The following is a 22,794-nucleotide window of genomic DNA, read 5'->3' on the forward strand; positions in this document are numbered from 1 at the left end:
ATCTGAGGCAATCTGGTGAGGTCAAATGTAAGACAGGTGGGCCTTTCCAGCCTGCCATGACATAGAGCCTCAGCCAGGGAGAATGGGCAAGAAGGCAACTGTCCCAGCCTGAGACTCTGGCCAGGGAGGCACTGATTTAGAGACCAGCTTAGCGGTCCTCTGAGGCGCGTGGGCTGCATGCTGTTTCCTTATCCATTAGCTGGTCTAGCTTGCCACATCTCTCAAGCTTGGCGGAGACTGAAGAATGTTCCAGGCAGGGAGATCAGTACATATAAAGTATGGCCAGAGTGTGGGGTGGGGGATGGGGTGTGATGGGGGAACAGGGTCAGAGATGAGGCTGGAGAGAAGGTCAAGGGCCAGATCTCAAAGGGTCTGGTGAAGCTACCTGTTTAGTTTCCCAAATTGGATGGCTTAAAACAATAGAAATTTTCACCCTCACAGTTCCAGAGGGCAGAAATCCAAAATCAGCTTCCCTGGTCAATACTGAAGTGTCAGCAGGGCTGTGCTCCCTCCAGGGACTCTAGAGGAGAATTTGCTTCCAGTCTCTTCCAGGTCTGGTGGCTACTGGCATCTCTTGATTTCAGCCACATGGCCACAACCTCTGCCTTGCTTCTCTACCGTCTGTGTCCGCCCCTCCTCTGTGTGTGGTACGATCCCTTTCTCTGCCTCTTATAAGGATACATGTGATGGTATTTACAGCCCATCAAGATAATCCAAGATAATCTCCCATCTCAAAATCTTTAATTTAATACCATTTTGCAAAGACTTTTTAAAAAATGGTAACATTTACAGGTTTCAGGGATTAGGACTGGATATCTTTGTGGCCATTTAAGTAAGTTTACACCTTGTCTTGATAGTAATGAGGGTCATCGGAAGGTTTCACATGGCAGAATGCCATGTTGAGATTTCTTTTCTAAAATGAATGTGGATTTCTCTCCTATGTCTGTAGGAAGTCCAACTCCCAGACCTAGATTTCTGAAAAGTCTCATAGATTTACAGTCTTTAGTCACTTCTTGCTCCCTATAGCTCTGGATTCACTTTTTCATGTATGATCCCCTACACTCCAACTCAAATGTAGAATTAAATCTTTCTTCCTCGATCTTTACCGCCCACTCCTCCCCAAAAAAAGAAACTCACTCATCTAAAACACTGGTGTATGCTTATGACTTCACTGAAGGCTTGCAGTGCCAGAGGGAGTTTACCTCGTATGATGCAAACAATTTTAAAATAAAAATTAAATACCTTGTTCTTCTATGGACTTGAGCCACTCCAGCCACCAGGCATCTCTCACTGGCTACCCTCTTCTCAGACTGCAACCTCCTGCCACGTTCCAGCCCTGCTTCTCTCCACTCTCCCTTACCACCTCCCTTTTCCCTGCTATACCCCACCCCAAATTCCTGTTACTGCCAAGGCTGAGCAGTTAGGATATGTCTGACTCTGTCCAAGTGAACTACTATTTTTCTAACGAGGCTGACTCCCTTCCCAAGAGGGTCTCTAAAACCAGCAGTTAAAATAAGAATTTTTCATTCCACTGCATGTGTATGTGGAAGCATGTTATAGGTAAATACATTTAGAGGGATATTGTATATGTAAATGGACACACACGCTTACATGCCCCAAAGGTCACAGCTCAGTTCCAACTTGAAAGAAACATGTTTTAATATCATCACCACAACCTACCGACCCGTCTGGTTTGAGCTGTGGTTGGCAGCACGTAATTAGCATTCACCAGGATGGCCAGGCCCAGTGCTCCATCATGGATCCCAACAGACGTCTTCACAGCAAGAGGCTCAGCTTTGGTGTAATTACCTATGCCCTGCACATCGGTTGCCCTGGTGTGATGTCAGTCCCTCCACATTGTTTATTTTAATTAAAACAGAAATTGCAGGTCTCAGGTGCCTGTAATTACAACCTACGAACTAAATTGACTGAGGCCCCTAATTAACCTGAAACACGTCTACCTGACTGGAGGTGTAAGTTAGTACTTGACTGGTGCAAGGCACTGCATCAGCACAGAAAAGAAAACTGGAGAAGAGCTGGTAGAGATGAGGCTAGGGCATCTCTCATCCAAAAACAGCCATATGGCAGCCTGTAGCCTCTAAACCACATAAAGGATTCAGTTGCATTCCCAAATGTGCCTACCAGCATGGGACACATTCAATAAAAGTGCACAGACAACTAATCAGCTAATAGGATACACCGTATCAATAGAATAAAAAGCAAAAACTGAAAGATTATCCCAATAGATGCAGAAGAAAACACTTGACAAAATCCAGTGCCCTTTCATGATAAAAACACTCAACAAACTAGGAGTAGAAGGGAATTTCCTCAATTTGATAAAGGACATCTATGAATAACACACAGCTAAGATCATACTCAATACTGAATGCTTTCTCCCTAAGATTAAAAACAAGGGAATGATTTCCACCTTCTCCACTTCTATTCAACATTGTCCTGGATGTTTCAGCCAGGGCAATAAGGGAAAAAAAGATAAATAAAGACTTCCAGATTGGAAAGAAAAAGTAAAACTATCTCTATTATAAATGGTATCCTCTTATATAGAGAAAATCCTGAGCACTAAAAAGTGATTTATTAGAACTAATAAATGAGTTCAGCAAAGTTGCAGGATACAAGATCAACATGCAAAAATCAATTATACTTCTATATACTTGCGATGAATTATCCAAAATAAAATTTAAAAAACAATTCTATTTACAACAACACCAAAACAAGTAAAATACATAGGAATAAATTTAACAAAAAACATGCAAAATGTGTACTCTGAACATTACCAAAAGAAATGAAAGAAGATCTGTAAAATTGGAAAAGTATTCCACGTTCATGGATTGGAAGACCTAATACTGTTAAGATGGCGATATTCCTCAAGTTGATCAATAGATTCAAAGCAATCTCTATCAGAATCTCAGCTGGCTTCACTGTAGAAATAGATAAACTCATTTTAAAATTCATTTTAATTGCATGGTCCTCAGAATAGCCAAAACAAGTCTTGAAAAAGAACAAAACAAAGCTGGAGGACTCACAACTTCCCTATTTCAAAACTTACTGGAAAGCAATAGTAATCAAGGTATAAGAAATTGGCAAAGGATAGACATATAGACCAATGGGATAAAATTGAGAGTCCAGAAATAAACCCATGTATCTATGGCCAATTGATTTTTGGCTGGGGTGCAAGACCATCCAGTGGGGAAAGGAGAATCTTCCTAACAAAAGCTGATGAGGCAACTGCATAGCTATGCAAGAGAGCAAAGGCGGACTTTTACCTCATATCATGTACAAAAACTAACACAAAATAAATCAAAGGATTAAATACAAAGGGCCAAAACTACAAAAATCATAGGAAACAAACATATTGGTCAATCTTCACAACTTTGGATTTGAGAATGGTATCTTAGAAATGATGCCAAAAGCGCAGACAGGAAAAAAGATACATACATTGAACTTCACCAAACTTAGAAACTTTTGTGCTTCAAAAGACACTACCATGAGAGTAGAAAGAAGACAGAGTGGTAAAATATTTGCAAATCATGCATCTGATAAGGTACTTGTACTAGAAAGTAAAAGAACACTTATAACCCAATAACAAAAAGACAAATAACCCAATTAAAAAATGGGCAAAGAATCTGCATAGGCCTTTCTCCAAGGAAGATATACAAATGGCCAATAAGCACATGAAAAGATGCTTAACATCATTAGTCATCAGGAAAATGCAAATCAAAACCACAATGAGAAACCACTTCACACCTGCTGGGATAGCCTGGATATCAACAAAAGTTAAGAAACAACAAAATGTCAGGGTTGGAGTGGTGGAGAAATCAGAACTCTCATGCACTGCTCATGGAAATGTCAAATGGTGCTATCACTTTGGAAAACAGCCTGAAAATTCCTCCAAATATTAAACATGGAATAACCCTATGACTCAGCATTTCCACCCCTAGATATATAACCAAGAGAAATAGACACATTACATATGTCCATGCCAAAAGCTTTAGACAAATTTTATAGCATAATTATTCATAATAGTCAAATGGTAGAAACACCCCAAATATCATCGACTAATGATAGATCAACAAGCAGAATATCCACTCAATATACTATTATTCAGCCATTTAGAAAAAGAATAAAATACAGACACATGCTACAACATGGATGGACTTTGAAAACATTACAGTAAGTGAAAGAAGCCAGTGGCAAAAGAGCATCATATGTTGGGTCATTCCACTTATATGCAATGGCTAGAATAGGCAAATATTAGAGAGAGGAAGTAGATCAGTGGTTCCTTAGTGCTAGGGGCGGTAGGGGGACAGAGAAGTGACAGCTAAATGGTGCAGGGTTCCTTGTTGAGGTGACGGAAATGTTCTAAAATTGACTGTGATGATGGCTGCATATACCTGTGAATTTGCTAAAAAATAAAATTGCATTTTATGGTATGTGAATTAGATCTCAATAAAGCTGTTTTTATAGGTATACCGAATACCTACTATGTGCCAGGCGTGATACCAAGTGCTGAAAGAAAAGCCATTTCAAACTATCATTTTTAATTTCTCATTTTTTAAATTCATTAATTTTTAGAAAATTAGGAAAAACCATAGGAAGAGAATAGAAATCATCCATAATCATACCATCCAATGATAGCCACTTATTTCAATTTTCATGCATTTTCTCTGCCTTTTGCACACAGAGATCCTTTAATGCATTAGGTACCATTTCAAACATGTTAAAGGTACTTTTTTTTAAGCAGAACATTATTATGTTTCAATAGAACACTTCTGTACAACCAAAAAGGAAAACGTCACAGTAAAATATTGGTGAGAAAACATGGTATTTCATTTGCAATGCATGACAAATGGTTAACATCCTTAGTCATAAATGGTCTCTTAGAAACTAGTCATTTGATGGACTCTTACATGCTTTTCAACCAATTTAAGAAATAAAGAGTATTAATAAAATAAAACATCATCAACGTGGATAAACACACTGAGGAAATAATCAAAGATTTATCAAAGCCATATGAGAATGCTCACCACGCCATCACCCTTAACTGCAAAGCAGAGGAGACACAAACTTAACAAAACTACCTCAGAAAAGTTTTTTTCAAAAAAAAAAAAAAAGAAAGAAAAGTTTTTTTCTAACTTTCTAAGTGTAAAACAAAATCTTATCTTTCATTTTTTAAGATTTATTTATTTTAGAGAGCGTTCACACACAAGCAGGAGAGTCAGAGAGAGAAAATCCCGAGCAGACTCAGCATGGAGCCCAACCCAGCATGGAGCCCAACCCTTGATCTCTTGACCCTTGAGATCTTAACCTGAACTGAAACTCCAAGTCAAATTCTCAAAGGACTGTGCCACGCAGGCTGCCCTATTCTTTTTACAATGTATTTATTTAATTTAGAGAGAGAGTATCCTTCATTTTTAATGTAAATTCTTTAGTAACAATAAGAGATTTTTGCAAGTTCATTATCTTCTTTTTAGAGAATGAAGACTGTATTTTTTAGAGCACTTTTAGGTTCACAGAAACCTTGAGCAGAATATTGTTTTTATGTTTCAGCAAATTACATATGCAAGTCTTACAGCCATTTTTCTTTAGGTTTTTCTTTTTTTCACATTGATTTGAAAGATCTCTATGTCTGTTAAGGATAGTAAGCCTTTCTGCTATATTTACTGCAAGTATTTTTTCCAATTTGACATTTTTCTTTTACTGTTGCTTATAATTTTTTGAAGACATAGAAATTCTCTATTTAAGTGGCCAAATACATTGTTCTTATACTCTGGATTTTTTCCTTTGCTCTTGGGCTTAGAAGATCTTTTGCTACATTATTGTCATTCCAATGCAGGCAATCTTAACTGCTCTTAATACTATGTTAAGTAAAATCTGTGCATAGCATAACTATCCAAAGGGAAAACAACCTGCATTTTTAAAATTTAGCTCTGTAAACTTAAAATTTAGCTCTGTAACTTAATTTGGGAGATGATGTGAGCTAAAGTTCTAAACTGATTTCACTTCAACATTTTTTGAAAAATACATCTCTTTCAAATAATTCACACCACTTTTTGTATATTCTATCAAGTTCATAGGTAGTCTATCATGTAATTCCAGATGATCCCTTCCTTTTCATGTCATTGTATTTTAATTGTGGTATAATACCATATTGTTTTCACTAATATATATATGTAATATATAGAACATTTTAGTAAGATTTTTATTTTTGTTTTCTTGTAATTACATCTTAATGTAAGTTAGAATCAACTTTGAAAATCAAAATTCCAAACTATGTTAAATGTATGAATCAACACTCTTTTCAGCGAGGTCTAAGATTGTCTTTCCATACATTCCTTCTTTTTCATATCTCTTGAAGTTTGCGATTTGGATTTTAATTTTTTCCTAATATTTTACAATGAAAAGTTTCAGTTATAAAAAAGTTGAGAGGGCAGCCTGGGTGGCTCAGCGGTTTAGTGCCTGCCGCCTTCCGCCCAGGGCATGATCCTGGAGTCCCTGGATTGAGTCCCATGCTGGGCTCCCGGCATGGAGTCTGCTTCTCCCTCTGCCTGTGTCTCTGCTTCTCTCTCTCTCTCTCTCTTTCTGTCTCTCATGAATAAATAAATAAAAATATTTTTAAGAAATAAATAAATAAATGAAATAAAAATTAAAAAGTTGAGAGAATTTTATAGCGAGTACTTCTAGAGACTCTATCATCAACACTTTACTTGCTTTATCATGTATCTGTCTATCTATCCATCCAACCATCTTGATTTTTTTGATGCACTTCAAGTTAAACTACATACATCAGTTGGCATCCCCCTCAATATTTCACAGTGCAAATAATTAACTAGAGTTTAATGTTTGTTTACAGGTCTTTTTCTTTGGTGTGAAATTTACATACAGTGAAAGCCACAAATCTGACTTAGGTACATTCCCAACTTCTGACAAATGCATATTCCTGTGTACCCAAACCTCTATCAAGATAGAACATCCCATCATCCCAGAAAATTCTCTCATGCTCCTTTCTTGTCAATGCCCATCCCCTATTCTCAGAGTCAATCATTATTCTGAGTTTTTCCCCACCATAAATTAGTTTTGCCTTTTTTAGAGCAAATGAAAATGAAAAAAATGATTTCATGCAAATGAAATCATACAGTGTAGACTTGTGTGTATGGTTTCTTTCACATGACAAGACATTTTGAGACTCACCCACATCATTGCACGCATCAGTGATGGTTCCTTTTAATTGCCACATAGTATTCCATTAAATGAAAATACCATAATTTGTTTACCCATTCTCCTATTGATGGACACCTGGGCTATTTTCAATTTTTGACTATTTTTTTAAAGATGTTATTTATTGATTCATGAGAGACACAGAAAGAGAGGCAGAGACATAGGCAGAGAGAGAAGCAGGCATCTCCCTGCAGGGACCCCCGGATCATGACCTGAGCCAAAGACAGAACTTCAACCACGGAACCACCCAGATACCCCAGTTTTTTACTATTTTTAATGATGTCCTGCCAGAGACATTCTTATACAAACTTTTTTGTAGACATGTATTTTCAGTTTTCTTGGATGATTACATGGGTATGCAATTGTTGAGTCACGTGGTAAATAGATATGTATTTAGATTTTTGAAAAAAAAATGTTAGATTTTCCCACTCCCACCTGCAACGTATGAAAGGCCAGTTGCTCCACCTTCCTGATAACATTTGGGACTGTTTAACAAAACTAAAAGACAACCTACAGAATGGGAGAAGATATTTGCAGATGACATATCAGATAAGGGCTAGTGTCCAAGATCTATAAAGAACTTACCAAACTCAACACCCAAGAAACAAAAAATCCAATCATGAAATGGGCAGAAGACACGAACAGAAATTTCACCAAAGAAGACATACACATGGCCAACAAGCACATGAGAAAATGTTCCGCATCACTTGCCATCAGGGAAATACAAATCAAGACCACAATGAGATACCACCTCACACCAGTGAGAATGGGGAAAATTAACAAGACAGGAAACAACAAATGTTGGAGAGGATGTGGAGAAAGGGGAACCCTCTTGCTCTGTGAGTGGGGATGCAAACTGGTACAACCACTCTGGAAAACTGTGTGGAGGTTCCTCAAAGGGTTAAAAATAGAGCTACCCTAACGACCAGAAATTGCACTACTAGATATTTACCCCAAAGATACAAATGTAGTGAAACACCAGGGCACGTGCACCCTACTGTCCGTAGCAGCAATGTCCACAATAGCCAAACTGTGAAAGGAGCCACGATGTCCTTCAACAGATGAATGCATAAAGAAGATGTGGTCTATATATACAATGGGATATTAGCCATTAGAAACGATGAATAACCACCATTTGCTTCAACGTGGATGGAACTGGAGGGTATTATGTCAATCAGAGTAAGTCAATCAGAGAAGGACAATCATCATATTCCACTCCTATGTAGAATATAAGAAATAGTGAAAGGTATTATAAGGGAAAGGAGGGGAACTGAGTGGGAAAAATTAGAGAGGGAGACAAACCATGAGAGACTCCTAACTCTGGGAAACAAACAAAGGGTTGTGGAAGGGGAGGTGGGTAAAGGGTTGGGGTAACTGAGTGATGGGCACTGAGGAGGGCACTTGACGGATGAGTACTGGGTGTTATAGTATATTTTGGCAAATCAAACTTAAATAAAAACAAATTTACAACAAAAGAAAAACAAACATTTGGGACTATTGGCCTTTTTAATTTTAAACCTTCTAAAGGATGCATAAGGCTGTCATACTGTGGTTTTGATTTGAATCTCCCTAATGTCTAATGAGGTTGAGTACTTTGTATATGTTCACTGGCCATGTATTCATCTTCTTTTGTGAAATACATATCCAATGATATTGCCCATTTTAATTGTTTTTGTTTGTTTTTTACTGAATTACAAAAGTTCTTTCTATATCCTGGATACCAGTTCTTTGTAAAGTATCTGTTTTACTAATGTTTTCTCTCAGCTTGTGGATTACCTACATATTTTCTAAAAGTATCTGCTTATAAGCAGAAATATTCACATTTTGACAAAGCCTAACTTACTGGTTTTTCTTTTCTAAGTCCTATAAGAACACTGCCTCTCTCTAAGTCCTGATGACATTTTCCTATGTTTTCTCCTGAAAGCTTTGTGGTTTTGTATAAAGTAGGAATTGATGTCTTTTTTTTTCCCCCTTATGAATAACTATTCCAATTTCATTAGTTGAAAGGCTGTCAAGAAAGGAAGGAAGGGACTTTCCTTTCTGCACTGAATTGCTTTGGTGACTCTGTCAAAAATTAGTTGGCCAAACCAATACAATACTATTATGCTAACGATACTGGAATTAACATTAAAAACTTAATAAGATTTTTAAGAACTTTTTGGCCAGTTGAGTTCATTTCTGAGCTTCATGTTCTTTTCCATTGATTCATTTGTCAATCTTTATGCTGATACCACACTTCTGATGATCATAGCTTTAAAATGAGTCTTGAAGTCAGAGAGTATAAGTCCTCCAACCTTGCTTTTCTTTATCAAGGCTGCTTTTAAGAAGATGTGGTCTATATATACAATGGAATATTACTGAGCCATTAGAAACAATGAATATCCACCATTTGCTTCAACGTGGATGGAACTGGAGGGTATTATGCTGAGTGAAGTAAGTCAATTGGAGAAGGACAAACATTATATGGTCTCATTCATTCGGGGAATATAAAAAATTGTGAAAGGGAAAAAGGGGAAAGGAGAGAAAATGAGTGGGAAATATCAGTGAGGGTGACTCAATATGAGGGACTCCTAACTCTGGGAAACGAACAAGGAGTAGTGGAAAGGGAGGTGGGCGGGGGGATGGAGTGACTGGGTGACGGGCACTGAGGGGGGCACTTGACGGGATGAGCACTGGGTGTTATGCTATATGTTGGCAAATTGAACTCCAATAAAAATATACAAAACAAAGAAAAATTGTTTTTGATATTCTGGGTGTTTTGCATTTCTAGATAAATATTAGAGTCAGTTTGTCAATTTCTGTGAAAGACCCTCTGGAATTTCTATTGTGATTATGTTGAATCTAGTGGGCAATTTGGGAAGAATTAATATCTAAACAACACTGAGCCTTCCTACCTATAAATACCCATTGATTTTGGTCCACTTTAATTACTCTCAGCAATGTTTCATGCTTTTCAGAGCAGAAGTCTTACACATATTCTGTTATATTTAATTGGCAGTATATTTTTTTGGTTTGTTTTTGATGCACTGGCAAAGGAATCTTTAAAACATCACTTTCCAAATATTTGGTACTAGTATATAAATAATAAAATTGATCTTTGTATATTAACTTTGAATGCTATGAACTTGCTAAGTTCACTTACTAGTTCTAGTAGTTAAAAGGTAGATTTCTTAGGATTCTCCACATAAATAATCATAACATCTGAACACAAATACAATTTTATCTCTTTCTTTCCTATCTTTTTTTTTTTTTTGGCCCTTTTTTCTTTTGGCCAAAAGAAAATGTTAGACAGCATAATGTTAGACAGAAATGGTGAGAAAGGACATCTTCACCTTATTTGCAATCTTAGTGAGAAAGTGTTCAGTATTTTACCAGGAAGTATAACGATTGCTGTAACTTTTTAATAAATAAATTTTATCAGATTGAGAAATTTTTCCTTTATTCTTAGTGTCCTGAGTTTTTATCATGAATAGATGTTCATTTTTATCAAATACTTTTTCTCCTTGATATATGTTTCTTCCTAATTCTGCAAATGTAGTGGATTACACTTTTGGATTTGCCAATGTTAAACCAACTTTGCATTTCTGGGATAAATCCTACTTGGTCATGATATGTTATCCTTCTTGTATATTGCTGGATTTGTGTACTAATATTTTGTTAAGGATTTTTTTAACCTATATTCATGCAGGATTTTAGTAATTCTGTTTCTTTTCTCTCTTTATGTCTTTCTTCCTTTCTCTTTTTGTAATTTATTTAAGATTGTGTATAATGACTTCTTAAATAAATATTATAAAATGAATTGTGAACTGTTTCCTCCTCCTCTAGTTTCCGAGAGAGTTTACATGAGATTAGTGTTATTCCTTCCTTAAATATTAAAAGAATTCACCGATAAAAATATGTAAGCCTGGAATTTTCTTCGAAGGAAGATTGTTTTTTTAACTCCTTTGACTCTGCATTTACATAAAGTATTTGGTATTTGTTTATATGTGTGTTTGGGGAAGGGGCTTATTTTAAGATCTGTTATTCATTCTTGTTCAGCCTTTTATCTAATAGAGTTCTGCTCTACTGGAATCTTCTCCGCCTTCCACTGCCTTATTTTCTGACATTCAAAACCAACAGAATACATTAAAATCTATAGTTTCCAACAGACCCTGCTACCTGGTCTCTCTTTGTCTCAATCCTCATCTATACAACTGCCCCTGGGCTGTCCTCCTCACAATCAGTGTAATATGGCCCCAACTTTCTACCCTATCACTTTATAAAAAACACATTCTCCAAAAAAATATATTGAGGATGGTGAGAAAAGCAATACTCACAGACTTGAGAGATGGCCGTGCAAATTTTTAATTGCTGCAAATGCTATGTCTCTAAGCCAATGCAAAGAGAGGGACAAGGAGAGAGGGTATCCACTTTTATGGTAATGGGGCTGTGCTGTTTCTATATCTTCATTAAAGAGGTTAATTAGAAAGCAAGAGAGACTGTGCCAGGGGCAGCTGTAGCTAGCCAGATGCCATTTTAAACTGGAAGTGTTCCAGCTGATTTCTTCAAGAACCCATAATGCTTTGCTCTACAGACACACTGCTGGCTGGCACACAGTATACCTCCAGCCCACAGTGGGTCATTTGTCCCTTTCTTTGGCTGATGTTCTGCCCCAGTCATTGCCTGACTACATTCACCTGCCCTGACTGTTCCTTTGGGGGAACTGATCAATGTGATCATAATTCCAGCAAAACCCAGATAATCATGTCCCCAGCTACATTCAGAAACAAAGATTCCCTTCAAGAGTCAGAATGGGGAGCACCTGGGTGGTTCAATTGATTAAGTATCTGCCTTCAGCCTAAGTCATGATCCCAGGGTCCTCGTTTTGAGCCCCACATGGGTTCCCTGCTTCGTAGGAAGCCAACTTCTCCCTCTCCTCCTGTCCCTCCCCACTGCTTGAGTGCTTTCACTCTCTCATATAAATAAAGAAAATATTAAAAAAAAAAAAAAGAGTCCAAATGGATTGACAACCATGGCCTCTGGGTTCCAAAGTTTTTCCCAAAGTTTTTCCCTGGTTACTCCAGAGTTTCTGTAAGGTCCTGGAAATACCACCTGAAGGCCACTGGAAAGACCTGAAGATCCTGAAAAGTCCACTGAAGATCCTGCCAAGGCCATCTGAATCCAGTCAGTTCCCTCTGGTTCAGGTGCCTCAGTTACCATCAAATTAAAATTTGTGAGGTGTCTATGAAGGAAAGAGAACCATTTTCCTATAACTGCTACAAATAACATACACGTATCTGTGCACTTACTTGCTGACAAAGTGGCTTCAAAGGGTTATTTCAAAGATCAAAAAAGAGGATACTCCAAGAAGACCCAATCCTGAGGAGCCAGATGGAAGAGATGCACAGGGCAAGGGGTGTAGAAAGAGGCACACAGCTCTCATGCCCTTTCTTAACATGCCATCCTTCCAGCACTCCACATGTTCACCTACCTGGAAGCCCCGTGAATCCTGTCCTTTTGGGTTTTTTGGAGGCTTCATTGCATAGGCATGATTGATTAAATCATTGGCCACTGGTGATTGAGTATGATACTCCAGCCCCTCTCCCTTCCCAGGAGGTCAGGAGGTATAACTGAAAGTTCTAACCCCCAATCACATGGTTGGTTCCTGTGGCAACCAGCCCCCATCTTTAGGGGCTTTCCAAAAGTCACCTCATTAACAGAAACTCAGGTGTGGTTGAAAGGGGTTTGTTATAAATATCAAGACATTTTTATCACTCTTATCGCTTAGGAAATTCTAAGGGTTTTAGGAGCTCTGTGTCAGAAACTGGGATGAAGACCAAATATATATTTCTTATTATAAATCAGTGTCACACTCCCTTACCTCCTTTGCTGCCTCCTCTGGGTGAGTTTAACCCTTTGTGGTTGAAAAAAAAAAAAAGGAGTGCAGGGTTGAATCCAAGCAAAAGTTGGCCATAAATGATCGGACCCCAAGCTAGTTTCCTAAAATCACCAAGGAGATGACTTCCACCTTCTTCAGGTCCGGGGGGCGGGGGTTGTTTGTTTTTTCCTGAATTGGTGCTTTCAAGTAGGAAAAATAAGACAATAATGGGAATTCATGAGTACTCAATTTCCTTGCATAAAACCACACCAACAGGAGAAGCTAGTATGAGCTCTGTGACAGCAAGTTCACTATTATATCTTCAGTGCACAAAAGAAAGAATTACAGAGATGAACCATACACAAGAAACAGACCCAATGGTTCCCTTATTCATCCAAAACTTAAGCCACTCTCTACAAGGTCTCAATTCTTAACCTTGGAGCAAAGTTTCCTAAGTCTCGCTTCTCTTGTGGTCACAACTTGTACTCAAAACTGTACAGTTTCTTACTCTTTACTAAGTCAACAACTCCATTCAGCTTACTGACCAAACCATGATCATCCTATTCACCAAATCATGTTCACCTACATTTTCTATCTCATTAACTCTAATTCTTCCAACTAAATGCAACATTAAAAGGACAAAAAAAAAGGTCGTGCATGTGCTCTACGACTCCGTCTTGGTCACAGCTGATCAGGACAGAAGTCAACATCTGACTCAAACCACCTACTTGAAAGCACCAATTCAGGACAATCATCCAACAGACACACTGTACTTCAGCTGTGGTCGAGGTTTGGAGAATGAAAGCAGGTAGCAATGTACTGTTGCATCTAGATTTCCAAGTGAATTCATAGGGACAGGTGATTAGAGGGGATGAGGGGCAAAACGCTTTCTCACAGGAACATTCTGAATCTGATGCTTACAGTCCAATGCCAGGCAGGAGATGAAAGGCCAAAATGCCCAAATGGTTTAGTCTTTTGAAGAACAGCTAACCCAGCTAGTAGAGTTGCTAACATAAAAGCAAAGACAAAATTTTCAGGAATGACATCCCTAGCTGACTCGCTGGAATTTTAATTGTTTAAAATGGTGTACTATCAGAATAAAATATCAACCAGAACAACCTGGTGGCTCAGTGGTTGAGTATCTGCTTTTGGCTCAGGGCCTGATCCCGGAGTTCCGGGATTGAGTCCCACATCGGGCTTCCTGCATGGAGCCTGCTTCTTCTTCTGCTTATGTCTCTGCCTCTCTCTCTCTGTCTCTCATGAATAAATAAATAAAATATTTTTTAAAAATAATAAAATATCAACCTTTTTAAAAAAATGGTGTGCAGAAAGAAAGGAAGGGATTATCTACTGCACTTGCGATTCCCAATATGGTAGCCACATGTGGCTACTAAGCACATGAAATGTAGCTAACCCGAACTTGTATGTGCTCTAAAGCGTAAAATACACATCAGATTACAAACAGTAGGAAAAAAGGAATGTAAAACATTTTACTAATAATGTCTCATATACATTATATGTTAAAATAGTCATATTTTATATTTATTAGGTTAAATAAAAATATTACTAAAATTAAATTAATCTCCTTTTTTAAACCTTGATAATACAACTACCAGAAATTACATATGTGATTCACAGTATTTTTCTGTTGGACAGTTCTGCTCTAGACAATTAAAATACAGTGTAGTAGGAAAGTCTTAGGCATGTGTATTAGTTTGCAAGGGCTGTTTTGACAAAGTACCACAGTCTAGGTGGCTTGCACAACAAAAATTTACTTTCTCCCACAATTGTAGAGACTAGACATCTAAGATCAAGGTGTCAGCAGGGCTGGCTCCTTCTAAGGCTCGTTTTTTGGCTTGTAGGTAGTTGTCTTCTCCCTACGTCCTTACATGGGCTTCTCTCTGTGTACATCTGTGCCCTAATCTCCTCTTCTTATAAACACACCAGTCATATTGGGTTAGGGTCACTCTAATGACCTCACTTTAACGTAATTACCTCTTTTTGCACCCTGTCTCCAAATACCGTCACATTCTGATGTAGTAGAGTGCTAAGACTTCAACATATGAATTTGAGGATGGGGACACAATTCAGCCTGTAACAGTATGACACTGTCCTGGGCTTGAAACCTGTGTTCAGCATTTACCAGCTATATAACATTCAAAGAATTTTCTCTTTCTTTACTGAATTCCTTACCGTTAACACAAGGATAATTTCACTCATTTCACAAATATTCTTTTACTTTTCCCTATGTCATGAATACTGTGCCAGAAATATGAATACAGCAAAGCTTGAATACAAATTGAGTACACCAGACCCAAGGACTGATGGGGGGGGGGGGGAGCTAAACACAATAACCTGTGATCATCCAGCAGTTGGAGGGCTGTGTGAGTACCAAGGAGGAGTCTAACCACCAGAGCATGAAAGGAAGTTCTCCTAGGGAGGGACATGATATTTAAAGAGAAATCTGGAAGAGGAGAAATTGACTAGGTATGACATAACAGATAGATGGTCCAGTCCAGAGAGTTCAGGGCCAAGACAAAAAGCCTCTGTTTAGGAATTTGGGGCATTATCCCTGGAATAATAAGGAGCCACTGAATATTCTAAGTAGAAGAGTGACGCAGTTCAGCTTATGAGATCTTCCTAGGCAGAGAATGGATTGGAGAAGTAATATGTAAACAAGAGGCCACTGCAAAGAACCAGGTGCCTGGACTGCAGCAGAGGCAGAAGAATGGAGAAAACAGGATACACTCAAGCACATCTTTCTATACTTACTGAGAAACTTCCATTAAAACCCAGGGATTCTGCAGAGAACAGGATAGACGCAATACCCACGTTCACAAGCTCACAATTTAAGGGGTCCACAAACAGCATCCAAATAAGCTCGCAAAAGCCACAAAAGAAATATAAAGCATGGCATGTCCTTTTTAACAGGGCAACCCTACCGGAATTGGGATCAAGTTATGAGTGAGCTGAAAACTGTAAAATGTAGGAGTTAATTTTGCAGAAGCAGGCAAGGAAATAGCATGTACCCTGGGGTTGAAGACACCATGGAGAATCATCAGAATAGAATAGTCAGTGTGGCTAGAAAACAGTATGATATTAAGCAGATAGAATCACTGGGAGCTGGGGGATGATTAGAAGAAGGGAGAGGGAATAACTAAGGATGACAACAGATTTCCAGCTTGGGTGACCAGAAACTTGGCTGTGCCATGTCCTAGGAGAGAAGGCCCAGGAAAAGGAGCAGGATAGCAGGGGAAGGGAACAGGATGGGATGGCTTGGGGCCATGTTGACTGAAGTGTCTCAGTCAATGAGACATTGACTAGAGTCTAGTGACTAGAAGTTTGTAAAAATTAAATCTATGCTTGAAATCTGGCACATGGTATGTGTATTCAGTGAATGATAGCAACAGGTATTGTCTTTTGTATTATGAATTATTAAATATAATAGTTCACATTTGGACAAAAACTCTAGTGGTTGTTTATCTTCCCAATCAGAGTCAAAACGGACACTATTAATGAGTACACTAGGCATCACAATCATACCAGGGCTGTCCCTGGACAAATGGGGATGTCTGGTCACTCTAAGCACAATCCAAGGGCTCTCAGGAAAGGGTGTCCCCAAGCCTGCAGAGAAACAACAAAGGCTGAGCAGCCCCAGGGACATGACTTGCCCACCACCTTCCCTGGGATCCAGCCAGGCTACAGAGAAGGACTCTTGCTTGTCTCCTGGGTCCACCTGCTGGCCCCACCTCCTCCTGCGGTGGTCACTTGGAAGTGGAGTTCCCCTTGCGTACCTAGCAAGGAGAAGATCCAAGTCCAGGTGTGCTGTGAGGGCAGGGAGGTAGGGATATGACCACATCCTGAGTAAGGAGGACAGAGGAAACACTCTGCTCTGTCCAGAGCCACACTGTTCAGCAGAGTAGGGACCCGAGTGACATATAGGTAGACATATCTGCAGCATTTTGTGTGACCTTTTTAACTTTCCCTTTGGGCCAAGTGACAGCTATATAGGGCTTAAATGTGTATATATATATGTGTATGTGTATATGTATATATGTGTGTATGTATATATGTACATATGTGTGTATACATATATATGCCTGTGTGTGTGTATATGTAATTCTTTTTTTTTGTATATGTAATTCTAAGCGCCCTTTGAACCCTGTACCCAGGCACTTTTGTCTAAAAAGAGACACACTATAAGCCCTAATAGACCATAACAAAACCCAAACCTTTAGTACTGTTTAAAATTCAACTTACTATTTCTCCTGATTACCAAAACCTGCCCATTTTGTGTTTTTTTTTTCCTCAAAAATAGGTATGGACAGAAAAATAAAACCAGCTTCAGTCTCAGTGCTCAGAAATAACCATGAAACTTCCAGTTTTCTATGCATATTTTTAAATAAATCAGAATCATACTGAATAATGTTTTTATTGTCCTTTTTTTTTCTTTGCTTATCATTTTATCATGAGTATTTCCTCAAGTTATAAGGTAGCTCTCTCTAACATAAATTTTGAGGACACATTTTCCCATTTTTGTGAATGTACCAATACATATTTAACCAATCGACTCTCAAGACGTAAGTTGTTTCTAATTTCCCACTATTGCATATAATGCGATAATGAATAACTTTAAATATGTCTTTACTTACATCATTTACATCTCTGGTATTGCCTTAGCATAAATTCTGAGAAGTGGAGTTAATTGGTCAAAGGATATGTACCTAGGATTTTTTTCTATCTATCGACAATTCAGGAGGTTTAGACTCCTACTATGAGCATAAAATTTTACTTTTTTTCCACATCCTGTGAGAACTGGATATTACATTGGGATTTGTTTGTATTTGTCTATTTTTTAAAGATTGTGTTTATTTATTTGAAAGAGAGAGAGTGAGAGAGAGAGAGCACAAGAGAGAGGAGGGGCAGAGGGAGAAGCCAGCTCCATCCCAGGACCCGATGTGGGGCTCCATCCCAGGACCCTGGAATCATGACCTGAGCCAAAGGTAGATGCATAACTGACTGACCCACCCAGATACCCCCATATTTGTCAATTTAATGGATGAAAATGATACCTTTTATTTCATTTGGATTCTTTCACTATTTCAATAATTTTAACTAATTTAATTTCAATAATTTAAATTATGCCCCCTCTTCAAAGAAAACAAATAGGAAAGGTAGCATCCTGCTGGTTCTCTGGGATTTTGATTCTTTGTAACCAACCTGGGGCTACAGCTCCACAGTCTTCCTACCGCATCTCAACCGGCTTACACTCACGTTCATATACGTAATCCTTTCAAACTGAGGAGTCTGTGTCAGTTTCCAAGGCTGCCACAACAACTTCCCCCAAGTGTAGTGGCTTACAACAGAGGTTGATTCCCTCCTGGTTCTGGAGGCCAGAAGTCTAGCATCAGGTGTTGGCAGGGCCGTGCTCTCTGCAGAGGCTCCAGCAGAGAATCCTTCCTTGCTTCTTCAGCTTCTGGTGGCTGCTGCCCTCTCTTAGCCTGTGGCAACATCCCTCCAGTCGCTGCTTCGTATTCACATGGCTGTCTTCCTGTGTCTCTGTGTGTCTTCTCCTTTGCTGTCTTACAAGACCTCTGTCATTGGCTTTGTGACCTATCCAAATCCAGGATGATCTCACCCCAAAAATCCTGGCCTTAATTACATCTGAAAAGACCCTATTTCCAGGGGCAGCCCAGGTGGCTCAGTGGTTTAGCGCTGCCTTCAGCCCAGAGCCTGATCCCAGAGCCTGATCCTGGAGACCCGGGATTGAGTCCCGTGTCAGGCTCCTTGCATGGAGCCTGCTTCATCCTCTGCCTGTGTCTCTGCCTCTCTCTCTCTCTCTCTCTCTCTCTCTCTGTGTGTGTGTGTGTGTGTGTCTGTCTGTCTCTCATGAATAAATAAATAAAATCTTAAAAAAAAAAAAAGAACCTATTTCCAAAGAAGGCTATATTCGAGACTCTGGGGATTAGGGCTTGCAACATACTTTGGGGGGACATGCTATTCAACCCACCGCAGTCCCGAGCAGGGCCCTCACTCAAAATGTCCTTTGAGGTTCCCCATAGGATCTGTTTAGAAGAACAGTGAATGCCCTGTCCCTGCCAAACTCAGAGCGAGAAACCAAGGAGAAATGGCTATCATCAAAGAAGAGAATTGTGTCTTGTTTCTGTAACCCCAAACGAAGAGTTACCCTTACTTTTTTTTCATTTTCAACCAATGTTTATTGCTCTGAATTGGGCTACCTGCCAACCTGGGGTGAGCCAGGACTCAAGGGGAGTGCCAACATGAAGCACCTATTACCAGAAACCTCAAATTCCAGATGGCCAGAGAAACAAAACTAAGCTGATTCCAGTATAAGACAATCACATGAGCAGTGAGAAGTCTAAGCCAGTGCTTCCTGGAGAGGAGAAAGGAGTGTTTTCAGTTCTGACCGAGAGAATCCAGAAAGTAGGAGGCATTTAACCTGGGCCACCAGGATCAGGAGGGGAGGCATTCCAGCAGAGGGAAGAGAGTGTTCAGGCATGATCTCAGACATGTATGCAGGATATTTATTGACCAAGACGGCCTCCTGGTATACCCAGACATCTGGTATACCTAGACTTGAGGGAAGCAGCAAAGCCAGACCCACAGTAACCGAATTATGAGGTTTTAGTTAAGAAAAAAATATAAAACTATTAGTAACACAAAATGAGGCACAATGCTGACCTGTACTAGCCCCTAAAGCAAGCCAGATACCAAAGGGTACTGCATGACTTCATTTATGTGAAGCTCCAGAACTGTCCAGATCTATTGTGATGGAAAGCAGATTAATGGTTACCTGGAGCAGCATCATGCAAGGAGGTTGACATAGGGGAAAGAGGGAAAGGTCAGGGGTGATGGAAATGTTCTATATCTTTCTTTTAAAGATTTTATTTATTTATTTGAGAGAGAGAGAGCAAGAGCAGGGAGAGGGGTGGAGGGAGAAGGAAAAGCAGGTTCCCTGCTGAGCAGGGAGCCCAACACAGGGCTTGATCCCAGGACCCTGCAATCATGACCTGAGATGAAGGCAGACACCCAACCTACTGAGCCCCCCAGGTGCCCAGAAATGTTGTATATCCTGATGGCTACCCGGGTACATATATTCATTAAGATTCACAAACTATGCCTTTGGGTATATGTATTTCATTATATATGAATTATACCTCAATGAGGCTTATTTTTAAAATAAATACGTAAGAATTTAGGTACAAAGGGAATATTCTTTTAGAATGAGAAATAACTAATTTCAAGTTTTAAAAGCCGACAAATACCCCAAGCACGGCAATATCCAGAAAAATCGCCATATTGTGCCTTAACTGATGGCTTGATGTATGTCTGTAATGCTTTTCTCCCTACGTACTTTGGCTTCATTCTCTTTGTCTCTGCGCTTGTCAATATCATGATTTTTTAAAATATCAACGATGGATCAAATTTCGTTTTCTTTTATTGGTCATTTAGAAAATGTTCCCCCCCCCCCCAGTTTCATCACCTTTTGTCAATGCCATCTATATTTTTAGGATTATTAGAATGTTTGGCCAAGTCTTTATTACGTTTTCTCGCACTTGGGCTCTGAGACTTGTGAGAATTTCCCACAGACGAGCTTCTGGCTCTGGACATTTCTAGCTGGTTTCTCCTCCATACTTGGGGCACCACAGGACACGTTCATGCCATGACGCAGCCGCTGGCCCCAAACCTTCATGTCACAACATGTCACGTGTCACATGTGAGTCGGCACAATCTGTGGTACGAGTTTTCCCTGGAGGCGATTTCTACACCGCGATGACTAGGGATTACTTAACAATGCATGGAAGCAACTGCAAGTCACATAACTATAAACCCAAACTCTGTGTATCCCCCGCTCAACCGGCTCTCAGAAGAGTCCCTGGAGCCACTCCGACAGTAAGAGGAGACGGAGGGATAGTACGGAAGTTAAAGGAAACAATAGTGGCTTTAACCTATCTCTGTTAAAAATATCTTACTTTTGCAAATTTGGCGGCAACCCATGAGCATGGGTCCCCTAGCAAGAGCCTGAGCTGGAACTTCATAGGTGCGCAGTGAAGCTGCCTCGGGGAAGGGGATGTAGTCTAGATAATTTGGGAAGAGTGGCTGGGACCAGACTGCAGAGGTCTTTGAAAGTCAGATGATGGGACTTCATCTTTAGCTTCCGTGCAGAGGAGAGCTGCAAAGGCTCTTCCTTTTATAAAAAGAACAGCATGACTTTGCTTTAGAGGGATAACTCTGGCAGTGGTGAAAAGCATTGGGCAGGGGTTTGGGGCTTATTTTTAGTTTCTCCTTTGACTTAAGACATTTCTTATGGAATCCCCTACCCTCCAAAAACAAACAAAACAGATTTAACCTGTTTATTCAAGGGCCTTTACATTGAGAAAGGTAAAAGATATTGAAAATCATTTTGCAAAAAGACCCCACCTTGGGGGCACCTAGGTGACTCAGTTGGTTGGGCGTCCACCTCTGGCTCAGGTCATGATCCCAGGGTCTCAGGATCAAGCCCTACGTCAGGCTCCTTGCTCAGTGGAGAATCTGTTTCTCCCTCTTCTCCTACTTATGCTCTCACACTCTCTCTTTCAAATAAATAAATAAAATCATTAAAGAAAAAAAGAAAAGAAAAAAGACTCTGCCTAATTCCAGCACACAAACATAATGAAGTCAAGAGAGTGCTTATGAGTACAGACTATGAAATAAAATTGCCCGTTTCAAAATTTGGCCTCAGCACTTTCTACTTCTGTGATCTTAGGCACATTGCATGAGCCCCAGGACCCTCAGATGCCTCGTCTGTTAAATAAGAGAAATAGTAGAACCCGGATGTAGAGTCGCTGCAAGAATGAAGTGAGCTAATGCACTCTGAGCACACAGCACCATCTCCCACACCCAAGTGTTAGCCGTAGTTACTATTTCTTAACTGGAACCTTCCCCAAGAAGATGTTTTGGGGGATTTCTTCCCACCCTTGAAGGGTCTCTGTCGTGGTCCCTTATCGCCACATCAGTCATCACAATATTCAGAACCAGGCCAGGCATTCCACTTGATGCAGCAAGTTGAATGCACCACAGCCCATTTCCTGAGTGGAGGATACTGGGGGAGCTGTGAGGTGCCAGCGAGGTGAGTCACCACTCAAAACGGACAGAGAGAGAACGAGAAGCCAAGACAAACTGTGTTAGTCAGGACTCGCTGGGTTTCAAAAGACGAAAGCCCAACTCCACAAATTTAAGAACAAAGAGACAATATTGGTTCCCACTACCTAAGAGAAATGAGAAAGCTGGACTGCAGGCACGTCTGCATCCAGGGGCTCGGAAACCATTGTTTCCGGTGAAATTATCTCCCTTGTTTTCTTCTCTGGCTGTCTTGCTGCATAGGCAGATAGAAATGTCTCCCCAAACTGCAGGCTTATATCATGCCTACTTAGCAACCTGAGAGGAGCAAGGCTGTGCCCATGTATCAAAAGTGAGGGAAGAGCTGGTTAGCTGAGTCACATGCCAGAGATCATACGACCCTGTCCCTGGCAAAGCCACCAGACCCCCAAGGAGGCAAGATGGCTGATATTCTCAAGAAGGGAAGGAAAGAATGCAAAACAGAGATGATAGATGCCAGTTCAAGGGTTATCAGGGTGAAAGCCCACCGTCGGATCTTCAATAACCCCCTTATACCACAATTCCCATTGTAAGGCTCATTTCCC

At 39.8% G+C, this 22,794-nt stretch overlaps 1 long non-coding RNA gene across 7 annotated transcripts in view; it reads right to left on the bottom strand.

Annotated features, from left to right (window-relative positions):
- Positions 1-22,794, bottom strand: part of LOC140618457 (uncharacterized) — a 111,016-nt gene that overhangs the window by 42,893 nt on the left and 45,329 nt on the right. For 6 of the 7 annotated variants that reach the window (XR_012018592.1, XR_012018590.1, XR_012018586.1 and 3 more), the window contains exon 1: positions 18,311-18,656. The exons of the other annotated variant lie outside the window; for it this stretch is intronic. This is a non-coding gene — a long non-coding RNA (uncharacterized lncRNA). Of the gene's footprint in view, positions 1-18,310; positions 18,657-22,794 lie in introns of those variants that run through there. 7 annotated transcript variants of the gene reach the window in all.

The sequence above is a fragment of the Canis lupus genome, chromosome 26, assembly GCF_048164855.1.
Source record: "Canis lupus baileyi chromosome 26, mCanLup2.hap1, whole genome shotgun sequence".
Lineage (NCBI taxonomy): Eukaryota > Metazoa > Chordata > Mammalia > Carnivora > Canidae > Canis > Canis lupus.